Raw genomic sequence first — 12,752 nt, 5'->3', positions numbered from 1 at the left:
ACTTGGTGTATTACTCATGTATTACAGCAGTATTATATGTGAATTATATGTGATACAGCTGTAATACATGCGTATTACACCAAGCTTGGTGTTAAGTGTTTAATTCACCCCAGGCAGAACACGTAAGTGTTCCGTCTGGGGTGGTATTAAAAATTGCACATATCCAGTAAACATCTCCCTTTAATGATGTAGAAATAAAAATATTTTGGGAAGGAATAATGTTCTTAAAATCCCTCTCCTGATGGTACTTCGGAAAACACTGAAACTACTTTTCCAAACTTCAGCGAAGGTGGCACCTCTCAATTTGTTGCCCTATTTTTGATTTCGACAGTAAACGACCTTCTCCAATATCTTAGAGAGACCTGAGAGTAAGCTAATGAGCTTATATGTATTTGTTCACACAGTTTTATCTCCCTTTAGATAGAGCTCCTCTAGAGGGAAAACTTTACTACTATTTAACTGTTTGGGGAAATACCTTCTGAAATTGACAAATTACACAGGTGGGAATAGAATCTTTTATAATCGTTTCAGAAACCATTAAAACTAGATGACATTTTACTATGTAGAGTGCAGCCTCTTTGTAAAATTTCTTGTGGGGTAGCAGGGTAAATAAGAGGTGCATTACAGCATTTCGATGCAGGTGGCTTATGATGGGTAACTTTAGTAGCATGGGTGCAGCAACTATTAAAACCATTGAGGAGTCTCCCTTGAGTCCCTATAAAGTAGTCATTAAAAACATTTGCAACAGTTTTTCAGTCACTAGAGTACCTGAATGCCAAGCACTTTCTCTGTTTTATGGGCACTATTTTTGTTGCTCTTCTTATTAATAATAAACCAGGCTCCCTTTATCAAATTTGATGCATTACCTTAATTTGTAAGATGATTTAGCACAATGAATAATTTTGTGTAATGCAAATATCAATATTGAGCTTTCTACTCTGCGTTTTTATAGGGTAGCTTTTTTGACTCATGTGTTCATTAATTTTATTAGGTATTAAATGTATGGTTCCATTCAGGTAAGTTAGGTTTACCTGGAGCACTTTTATGAATTATCAGACCTATCACCCATTCCACTGTGACGTTACGTCGTAAAATCTGGTTGATTTTTCACGTAAGTCCAGACAAGGGAAATACTCCAACCGTCGGTCACATGCTGGATCAGGGTAAGACTCCACAAACAAGAAAAACAGCTCACAAGAAAAAGGTAGCCAAAAATAATTTACGAGTTATTACCGTACGATATCTATTCAAAGTAGAGTATTCAAAAAATCAGAAGTATTACAGAAAACAATGATAGTAAATTCATGATCCCAAAGGAAACATTACCAGCTAAATACCAGCAGAAAATTGCTCTAAAAATCTCATGCCTCACAAGACATGTGACTCCCAGCAGGTCACGATCAGAAAGAGCTTGCCTATGCAAGGCGAGACAGCATTTGAGGGGAGGGCTTCTTCCAGGGAGTGGAGGGGTAGCCAGGCGAATTCAACAACCGCCCACTCTGCATAGGACGGCCGCTCCACAAAATCAGCCTTCCCCTGGTTTTGAGACAACAGCACTGCACCCAGAATTTTCCCCTCAACTTCTGGGTTGGAGACATCAGAGGAAACAGAGGGATAGTTCATTGGAACACATGGAGGGGAGGGAGATACTGGGGTGAGGTGTTGGAGGGAGACAGAGTTGTGATAGGACAATGGTAAAACTTCTCACTCCAAGTGCAATACTAAGGCCTTAGCACCGATTTCCCCTTGCTTGCCAAGGAGAAGTATTTCTCCGCAGTAGTCCTATATAAGTCTTGCATTGCAGGTAGGCTGGTTCGGGGCTGGTTCGGAGGCTGTTTCGGAGGCTGTTTCAGAGGCTGTTTCCAGAGGCTGAGTTTCCAGAGGCAGGATTTCCAGAGACAGGATTTTGCTCTTGGCGGGAGAAGTTCTGCGGATAAGTTCGGAGGAAGTTCGAGGAATTTCTGGGGGGGGGGGGGGGTACCAGAAATTTTGGGGGGGGGGGGGGGCAACACTTAAAAAATGCCACACCACATTGAACTGCTTAAATTCACAATAATGCTTATCCCCATTCATTCCTATTATCTCCCTTCCCATTACCAGCTCACCCAACATGCTTTCCTCCGAACAGGTTTTTTAAACATCTCTCGTGTGCTCTCTCTCTCTCTCTTGTCCCCTCTGTATCACATCTCCTCTTCACCCAGCACTTCATCTTCCTCTCTCTCCTTCCTCTTCTCTCTCTCCAAACCCATGCCTCAAATGCCTCCAGACTTTTAACTTCCTCATCCCTCAGCATCCATGTTTCTGCACTGCACAGCATCGTGTTCTAAATCAAACTCATCACAAAACTTTTCTTAACTCTCTTCTATAATGATCTTCTCAAGCCCGTTGGTGGATCTCATTTTTGTCATCTTGAAATTGTCTTTAAATCTGAGATGTTTAATGATGATCACAGGCTTTGATAAGCTAATGAGTGAAATCACATTGGATAATGCATTGCATCAATAATCACCGAAAGATCTAAGCCTTTGTAAAGCATCAAGAGAAAGGAATGCAAGGCTTAATAGAAAATCAGATGGCACAAACTTGAGAAGGCAGAGCAATTTAATTACTTGGGCAGCATTATAGAAGGAAAAAGACACAGCACTATTCTACATATCTGCGGTGCTTTATAGGTGGTAGTTAGTTGTTTTTGAAAAATAACCAGTGGTCAAAGCTCAAAATGAAGATAAATTTTATTAACCTCAACCAAAATAGCATTACAAGCATCACATAACCACAACACACTGTTGCCAACCTTTAATTAAGATGTTTTACAGACATTACTGAACCATTGGTTCAGGAATTCCAAATTTAACAATAGATCATCATCTGCTACAGTAACAATTTCAGGAAGAGGATTGCGTTTGCAAATGAAGCATTCATGAACAGGCAAAAAGAAGAAGAAGGACCATTTATGTGTTCAGATTATGCAGTTTAACAAATGAAATATTACAGATTTCATTTTTACAAAACATTTTGTTGAAATTATGAGTGAACTATTATTAGCACAACCATAACTTATGCTCACATACATATCTAGACTGTAGCACCCTTCATCATTTCTTAATGAATGCAACCATATCCTCCTCAGTCCCGCTGAAAGGTTCAGGCTCTTGCTCATCTAGCACCGCACGAGGTGGAATCGGAAGCTTGCGTTCACTGTGCAGTATCCTCACACGGTCAAGACTTTTAAGTTCAGGGAAGAAGTAGAGAATAAATGCTTTGTAATGATAGTTATCTTCGATTGGATTCCCATATAGAGTTAGGGTTGCCAATTTTTTCAGTGGAACCAGTCTTTTCACGTACACAAGGTGTTCAATGATGTTGTTGTGTAAATATAAGATTTGCAGGTTGGTGAACTCCGCCAATTCCTGGTAAAATTGAAAATCAGATATGATCATTTCTATGGTAGACAGCATAGTTTTCACATATTGACCCAGTCTTAAGCTATAGGAATTCTTAGAACAACATAATGCTGTCTTTCCTCCAGTCTTGGCCAGGATATGATTTTAAATTCAGGATGTAAATGTTTTGGCAAATTTATTCACCTTCATCAAGACTAACAACAAAAGATACAACCCCCCTTTCTCTCTCCCTTCCCCAGCGACCGGACTGGGTGCAAGTGGCCAATATTGAGGGAAGAAGAAGGGTAAATGAAGGAAAGAGACTGGGAGAGGGGGTAGCCGCCATTCCTTCTCATTCCAAGAGAGAGAAATTGAAAAAATTACAATCTCTCCAATAAAAGTGTTTCGTTTCACTATCTTAGCAAGCAATTTTGAAAATAATCGATGAATGCCTACAAACCACAGTTTATGCATATCAGACTTCAGACGGTTGTCAGCATCTGCCAAGGCACAATGGAATAGATATAAAGAACCACCACCCCCCAATAAGCAATGACCTCAACCCACGTCCGCAGCGTTGAATTGAGGGTCGGGAATGGCTAGGCAATAGGAGAAGGAGGGGAGAGGTGAAGAAGAGAGGCAAGAAAGAGATGGGTGGGTGAACTTTGGTGGAACACAAAACAGTCCAAATATACAATACGGGAGGGTAGGGCATAATCGGGATGCTAATGTTTAGTTTTTTCTATTACATATGCTTAATATGTATTCAGTAAATTGAGCAACATAAGACATATTTAAATACTAAAAAATATAATAAACAAATGCATGTGTTAAACAAGCATTATGATTCTTTGTTTTATTATATATAGTTTTTAATGAAAAGCATGCAAATACCCAGTTTTGCCTCTTAGGTAGGGTTAGGTTTCAGGTAGGACACTGTTAAAATACATGTAAAAATTTACCTAAGTCAACAAATATGTTTTATTTAACAGGAATAAACCAATGCCAAATTGTTAGAGCTGATCTAAGTCATTGTGTTGTGACAGAAAATTGTTATTTAAAAATTTTAGGATGCCTGTTTAACTATAGAATACTTTCTGGAAAAAATAGAGCCATTTTAACTAGACCTAAACAAACTTTACATCAGTACAGTAATCACAAACAAATGATTCATCTTTTTCCTTGGTATAGAAGAAAGCTTCATGAACATATTTTTGGTGCATATTCCATTGAATCCAACCTTCATTGACTTTAAATTTTGAATACATCTCGCAACAGAAGAAGCAATTATTTCAATATTAAAACTAATGTGATCAATAATCAATTTTTTCATCACTATTATTAAAAAATAGGAAATAGTTTTTGAATATTAATGAACATTAAATTCAAAATGAGGGGTAAAATTGGGTCACCACCCACAGAGTTTTATCCCACAGAGCAACAATTATAAAAACATGGTGTGAAGATGTAAAGACAGTCAATGTAAGGAAAACAAAACTTATTAAAAATTCTCTCTAAATAGCACTTAATGAAAAGAATGACTTACATTTAAAGATGCACTGTATGTAAAGAAAATATGTAGATAAAACCCGTAAATATGATAATGAACAATTAAACACTTGAAATATTTAAAAAGACTTCACATAGCTACTAAACAACAGGACTAACTTCCAACTCACTCGGACAACTGTGGTGGCGGATACTGAAGCAGTGGATACGAAACCCTACGGCGTAGTGCTCAACTGGGATAAAGATTGCTTTGGGGCCTTTGAGAAATTAAAAGATGCCCTTTCTAACAGCCCTGTGTTGTCATATTTAGATTTCGACAAACCTTTTATTATTTCAACCGATGCGTCTAACTTCGCAATATGGGCAGTGCTTTCTCAGGAGATCGACGGGGAAGAACATCCAATTGCCCTTCACATTTGAAAATTTTTGGGGGGGACATAAGAGGCAGCTGTTGTATTCCTTGCCTCATTTCCATTCCCATCCAAACTCAGCACTTCCTTGCCATTCCCAACCCCCTACAAAGTAAGGTAAGACATGCTGTGAACGGGATCTAGCCGCACGCACCCGATCCAATAATGGCGAGAGAGAGGAAGGCGACGCGACGGCTCCTTGGGGCAGTCGGCGTGGGTACGTGAATGATGCAGCAATAAAAGTGTGATTGCTCCGTCATGTGAAGTCTTCCTTTTTCTGCACGACTTTCCCGATGCTCCCTCAGACGACGAGGACAAGAGAGCCATGGCGACTTACAGTTTCTTTGATTTTTGTGCTTCTTTTGTTTGGATGTGAAGATAATGTTTTTGCTAATGAAGAATTTGCTCATAAAAAGTGCCTTGTGTTAATTAAGCTGTGTTCCAACGCGTTAGCCATTGAAAACACGCATTTGGGCAGCCAACCAAAAGGGAGCATAAATTGGGACACCCATATGCAGGTGCTGCCTCAAAATATCAACACTACTTGCAAACAAATACTTTCCCTTAATGGAGTGGCGGATACAGATGGGGGCGTGGGGGGCACGCGCCCCTCCCTTGCGGGTCCGGACGTATTGGCAAACATTGCAGAACCACGATTGTGACTTTTTTATATCAAACGATGGCATTGTCTTATATATGTGTATAATTACTTTAAGTAAAATTTTATTTTACTCTGCCTGTGACTTGATTATTTTTTATCACGATAAAAGTAAAGGCAACCCAATATATCTTTTGCGCCCCCCCCTTGAATGTTTTCTATATCCGCCACTGCCTTGATGACAGCCATGTTGCCTTTCCTCTGATTTCTTTCTAAAGATGCTTTCCACGCTTTGAAGTGGGGAGAAGGATGCCCAAATCTGACAGCCAACGTGACTGCTCAAATTCCCTCCCTTACGCAGCTGGCTAATGAGTTCACACCTCCTTCCAAAATGGCGTCATGCACAAATCCCGGGATTGGCATAGACGATGACGAATTGGGACACTCTAATCTTTTATCCAACCTAATCTCAACATACATAAATTAAATGAAATAAGATGGCCGTGTCTTGTATATATGTGAATAATAAGTGAAAATAAAACTTTCTTAACTTTCCGTGTGACTTGACTATTTTTCATTCCAAAAAAGTAAAGGTAGCTAACAATATAGCTAGCTTGCGGGGTATTATGTAGATGTAGATGTAGATGAATATCTTGAGCACCTCCACCCTTTGAGATTTTCTGTATCCGCTACTGATTAATGCCTGAATTGAAAATAGGGAAATTTCTTTCATCTAAGAAAACGAAAGGCATTGATTGCGATTCATTTCCCACAGTTAGTGTATTCATAATATACAAATTATTTGGTTTTAGAAATACCAGTTTATACGAATGGCAAGGGTCAATTTTATCCTCATTTGAAAAAGGCCAGATTGGCACCCATGCGATGCCACTACACGTGACGTCAAAGGGACCTAGTTTCTATATGAGTAGATAGGAGTTTTCATCGTCTGAGGTTACCAATGCATGCATGAGGCACAGAGCTCAGGGAAACATGTCTTAATAATCACCTATTAAAATTGCCTAAGGCCGGAAACCTTCCTTTGTTTGATAGGGTATTAATAAACCTTATTTAAGACAAGCCCTACCTACTAGCAGCCTACATCATTGCGGCGCTCATAGCCTCTCACCAAGGTGGCCTCACACATCGGCAGCCAGAACCAGAATGCACGCTTTTCATGGGCGTCACAGAGGCTTTTTCCAGCATTCATACTTAGCCATCACATTTTCGCGCGCTTGATAATTTTCACTTATCATTTAATCTCGAAAAATAGAAATCGTCATTTAAAAATCTAAAAGCGTGAAATACGTTCTTAAGGAGTAATAAACTTCTGATTTAGGCAATAAAAAAATTAGGAAACCACACTATCGTGAAAGAAGGGACCCAGTTTAAAAACGTTTACAAATCCAAGGAACAATAAGATTGACTACGTCTACTTAATTAGAATTGTTTATTTTATTTTTTAAACAATTGGCGCAGTACAATAATATTTACGTATCATACACTTACAATGTAAACTTGAAAATAAGCTTAACTTAGTATCAAATACAATCAAACCTACGAGAAAGTATAAAATGTTTTCTTGGTTCATTCACAATTAATTTTTCAAAGATTGTCTTAAATAAACAACACAGTTCATTAAATATATATATTTGCTTTTATAATATATATGCTTTTAAATGTCTATGAGTCAGTTTTATTAGATATTTAATTTGTATTTTTATTCACGGATGAAGGGGGTTAGGGTTGTGCGATATTAACCTCGCCTCAATTAATACACGAAAGTATATTCGACCACGTTTATTCCGATTTTGAGCGATACAGATCCCTCGACAGGCAGAAGTCCTTCTCTCTCGCCTTCTCGTCCACATCTCACCCTCGCGGCACCTTGCTGGCGCTACCTTCCGCGTACCTTGGCGGCAGCGGCAGGGACCTCAGGGTCCCAGGGCAATGACCTCAACCAGGTGGCTGACCTTGGTGACGGCGCTCGTAACGAAGGGCTCCGCCACATCACCCCCCTGGCAGTGAGATACCCTAGAGTGGAGAACAATTAAAAAAAAAAGAGAAAAGAAAGAAAAAGCAGAAAATTGGTAAATATGTGGAGGAGAAAAAAAAATGGAGAAGGTTAGAGGTGGTAATCCAACAGATGCTGCGGGAAACGGACGCGTCTCTTAGGGCGGCCGCTAGGCAGCGTATGTTCTGCCCTGTGAGCTGCAGGTGTAATAGTTGGGTCATCAGCTGGTGGAATGCTACTAGATGGCAACACCTGCGCTGATGACTGCATCCTGGTGGTCGGGATGAGGATTTCGCTCCTATCCTCAGGGATGATTGGCTCCTCAGGGATGATTGGCTCCCCAGAGGTGATGTAGGCAGGTTTCAAGCGGTCAATGGCAATGTTAGCATCACGGTTTGGCAAACACACTTTGTATGTTTTACCAACCCGCTGTAGGACCTTGTATGGACCATTGTAAGGGGCCTGAAGGGCACCGTGACTTGCGTCATGATGCACAAAAACGTGAGATGTTGATGGCAGGTCCTTAAAGATGAAGGCATGCCGTGTGCCATGGCGTACTGCTGGTCGAGGACTCAGGCCTCGAAGGTGTTCCCGGAGCTGGGAGGTGAAATAGGTGGCGTTGGGGGAGGGGCCACTTGTGGGGGAGAGGAATTCTCCTGGAAGACGTAGTGGCTCGCCATATACGAGCTCCGCTGGGGTGGCTTGAATATCCTCCTTCAGCGCAGATCGGAAACCCAAGAGGATAGCTGGCAGTACATCCACCCACTGCTGCGTCTCGTCGCAGCGGATGGCAGATTTTAGTTGGCGGTGGAAGCGCTCCACCATCCCGTTTGCTGCTGGATGATAAGCGGATGTCCTCAAGTGGACTGCACCGGCTATATTTGAGAGTTGGCAGAAAAGGGCACTCTCAAATGGTCTGCCTTGGTCCGTGGTGATTTGCTGAGGCATGCCGAAGCATGACAACCAATCCCGAAGGAAGGCACGTGCCACAGTTTCGGCGGAGATGTCCTCCACAGGAATGGCCTCAGGCCACCGTGTAAAACGGTCTACACAGATGAGGCAGTAGCGGTAACCACGGCAGATGGGGAGGGGACCAACGAGATCTATATGTATATGTTCAAATCTCCTTCCTGGCAGAGAGAAATTAGAAAGAGGTGAGGAGACGTGCCGTGTGATTTTTGATCGCTGGCAGGGGATGCAGGAACGAGCCCACTGACGGCAATCTTTTTTGATTGATGGCCACACAAAACGAGTTGTCATTAATTTTACGGTGCCTCTCACTCCAGGGTGTGCAAGATTGTGGATAGAATCGAATGCTTGGCGACGGAAAGCGGGTGTGACATATGGTCGCACGTTGGATGTTGAGGCATCACACATTAACTGTACACTAGGCCGGCCCTTATGTTTCAGAATTGAGAAAAGTTATGTTTTCCTAGTCTCAAAATGATCCAAATGAGGTATATATTCGCGTGTTAAAATTTGGTTACTTTAAAATAACGGGAACCCGTGCCCCAAGGGCCCTAAGTACTAAGGACCCTCAAATGAATGTTTTGGGGCCGTAAAAGTGCTGTTCCTATGTAAAACGTAAAAGTAAAGTTTTAGAGGGCCGATTTTCTGTTCGTTTTGACCTATCTCTAATCGTTTACGAGATATTGTGCGTCGTAATGTAATCCACCCTCTAGGGCGCTACCCCGCACCGCGGCGCCGCTGAGGTACGGCCCGCACCACTTACTAGAGACTTCCCCTCCACCCCCTCCCCTCCCTCAGCAAAGTCTTTGCTCCTATAGGCAAGATGTAGTCTTTGAAGAAATGTGCTTCCGTTTAACGGATTTAATTGCCATGACAGTATTTCCAATCCAAGTGATCAATTTATTTTCACTCTGTCCATGATTTTCGGTACATATTAACCAAAATAAAATACATTTTCTGCGTATTTCTAATCTTTCACTGACACCCCATATTTGACAATTAAAGTATCGTTGCGCACGTTGGGGTCGTGTTACGATGAAAATTCACACTTAGTAATTCACTCTTTCTCCTACGTGACTGACTTTAAATCTTGAATTAGTTTCACCCATTTCCCTGCACGATCATTTACCACTTGAAGACCCCGAATTATTTGCAAATCGTTCTTGTAATCAGTAAGTTCAACCCATTATCACATGGGCACATCAAAGAATGCCGCCCGTATTTCCAATGTATTAAAAAGCTTTCTCGAATAAGTAGTGACAAAATTTGATATAGATATAGACCTTAGTCATTCCTTTATGTTTATAGAATGCCTTCTTCGGTGGATCATATTTTCCCTCACATGTCCTCCCCAAGTAGCCATGAATATCGGCTAAATATTGGTCCAATATGGGCTTCAGATTGGCATATCGGCCCCTCATTGCCATCATTCTGCCAATGTTGGCCCGATATTGGCAGCCTATATAGGACCGACATCATCTGCTGATGTTATGTTATGAGTCAAAAATCTAAGTGCCAATAAGATCATGTTTTAAAATGCAATTCATGAAGTATGTTAACTATTAAAAATTAGGTCAAGAATTTTTTTACTCACTTTGGACTTAGCATTTCTGGCCCAGAACATTTGCCCCTCATTGGCATCATTCTGCCAATGTTGGTCCCATATTGGCAGCCTATATAGGACCGACATCATCTGCTGATGTTATGTTATGAGTCAAAAATCTAAGTTCCAAAAGCATATTTTAAAATGCAATTCATGAAGTATGTACACTATTAAACATTTGGTCAGGATTTTTTTACTCACTTTTGACTTAACCATTTTTGTGGCCTAGTGAGAAATTTTGTTATGAAACAAATATTGATGAAGCAGTAAAGTATCTTTTGTTTCAAAAACACTTTGAAATATGGTTTTAATTTTTTTTTTTCCATTGGAGCGATGGAATATATTTGGTACTTCTCCCAGTGGTGAATATTACTCGAGCCATCAGTCCGCTTTTCCCATTCCTGAATGCCTATTTTCAAACTCCCGCTCGTAGTTTAAAACTATCGATCTACCGGCTACCATCGATCTAATCGTATCTCGATTGCCATCGATAGAAAATGTCCACCATTTTGCTGTTTCCTGCCACCGCATGCCACATTTGCATCAACTTGCTTAATGACTATGAGTGTTACCTTAGAATGCAAAGTTATAGTGCTTTAAGGAGTGTTACTGTGATCCAAATCAAGTTGCAACCATGTGCATTGAGCTGCGAATCAATGGTTATCTGACAGTGCGGTGTTTTGTTTACATTCTGTGTACTTCTAGATCACTCGAAAGGGTTTCGACCGTTGAGATTCTTTTACTTGCTTCATCAGAACTGGGTGAGTAGATTTTTTTGTATTGAAATTCATACTAGGCAGCATTTATATCCATAATATTGTGAACCATTTTTACCTTGTGGACTTCTTGATTGTTTGTTGTCTGCGCAATTATCTTGTAGACTAGGGTTTCAACTTTAACAAGTAATCAGATATTATCATAGCGTTAAAACCAACAGCTTACTTAATATCAACTCATATATTTACTGTGAACGTGCGATTCCTCCTAGCTAGAATCTGTACAATAGAGATGCAGTAGTCCATTGACAAAATTCCTGCATTGAGGCACCGCGCTTTCGCAGAAAACATGTTATGCGAAAATAATAAGGTTTTCATTTTATCCCAATGACTGATTCCCACAGGAAATTTTAAAAGGAAGGCAACGATTCCGCTCATGGCGCATGAGGCATAGTTGTTGAGAATAATTAAATTTAAGAACTAAAGAATGCCAATAAGAATGCTCAGTAAAATTTTGAAATTTGGTAAACATGAAGAAAAACCTGATGGCTGCAGTGTGTTAAAGATTCATTTGGTATCAAACTCTTCGAGTTGCCATAATTCTAACGCAAAAAACGTCCGAAAATTGAAATTATTCATTAAGAAACTGGTCAGTAGAAACAATTATCTAATTGATGACCTGAATCACTTTAAAATGCAATGATCTATTCCAGAGTTATTTAAGTTTAAGTCTGCAAGAGTTTGGCGTGGGCAAAATATATTCTAGAAATCCACTTGGTGGAAATGGTTCAAAATGGAATGAATATAAAATCTGGCTAATAGGAATTTTAATAATCTACTCATCTAGATGCTGCTGAAGCAAGTAAATAAGTTTGATACCCTCTCGAGGAATCTGGAAGGATTCCTTAAAAGGCAAATGGAAAGAGACGAACATCCTTTCTTCTCTTGTTGTATTCCAAGCAATCACAATTAAGTGTCCGCCACTGTATCCGCCACTACGCCGTACGATCGTACGGCGCAGTGGCGGATACAGATGGGGGGCGCAGGGGGCGCGCGCCCCCCCTTTGCGGGGCCACCCGTATTGCCAAACATAGCAGAACCATAATTTTAACTTTTTTATATCATAAGATGGCATTGTCTTGAATGTGTGTTAAATCACTGTAGTTAAAACTTCTGAAGCTCTGCATGTGACTTGATTATTTTTTATTGCAATAAAAGTAAAGGTAACTCAAGATGTCTTTTGCGCCCCCCCCCCCCCTTGAATTTTCTCTGTATCCGCCACTGGTACGGCGTACCACGTTTTCCTTTTTAATACTAGAAAAGGATCCGTCAATGAAAGACAGGCCTACCAACTATTCACTCAGGTACCACTAGTGGTTTGAAAACCTCTTTTGTACTCCTTTCCTTAAGTCCAGATTAACCTTTTCGTAATTAACAAGTCTTTTTAGGAACTACGGGTCTCTGATGGGAGCTAATGCAACAAAAGGAGCGGAGAACCACATATTTTCATTTCTTCTTGAACATATTGAAATATATCCCTCCAATAACTG

The 12,752-nt window shown here is 40.4% G+C and overlaps 1 long non-coding RNA gene across 1 annotated transcript; it reads left to right on the top strand.

The window, feature by feature from the left end:
* Positions 1 to 9,806: 9,806 nt before the first annotated feature.
* LOC124165259 lies at positions 9,807 to 12,065 on the top strand. Its single transcript, XR_006866182.1, has 2 exons — positions 9,807 to 11,247; positions 12,025 to 12,065. It is a non-coding gene; the product is annotated as an uncharacterized LOC124165259 (long non-coding RNA).
* The last annotated feature ends 687 nt before the right edge of the window (positions 12,066 to 12,752 follow it).

Source organism: Ischnura elegans, chromosome 9, assembly GCF_921293095.1.
Source record: "Ischnura elegans chromosome 9, ioIscEleg1.1, whole genome shotgun sequence".
Taxonomy (NCBI): Eukaryota; Metazoa; Arthropoda; class Insecta; order Odonata; family Coenagrionidae; genus Ischnura; species Ischnura elegans.
The sequence above is the reverse complement of the archived record's forward strand: the minus strand, read 5'-3'. Positions and strand labels throughout refer to the sequence as shown.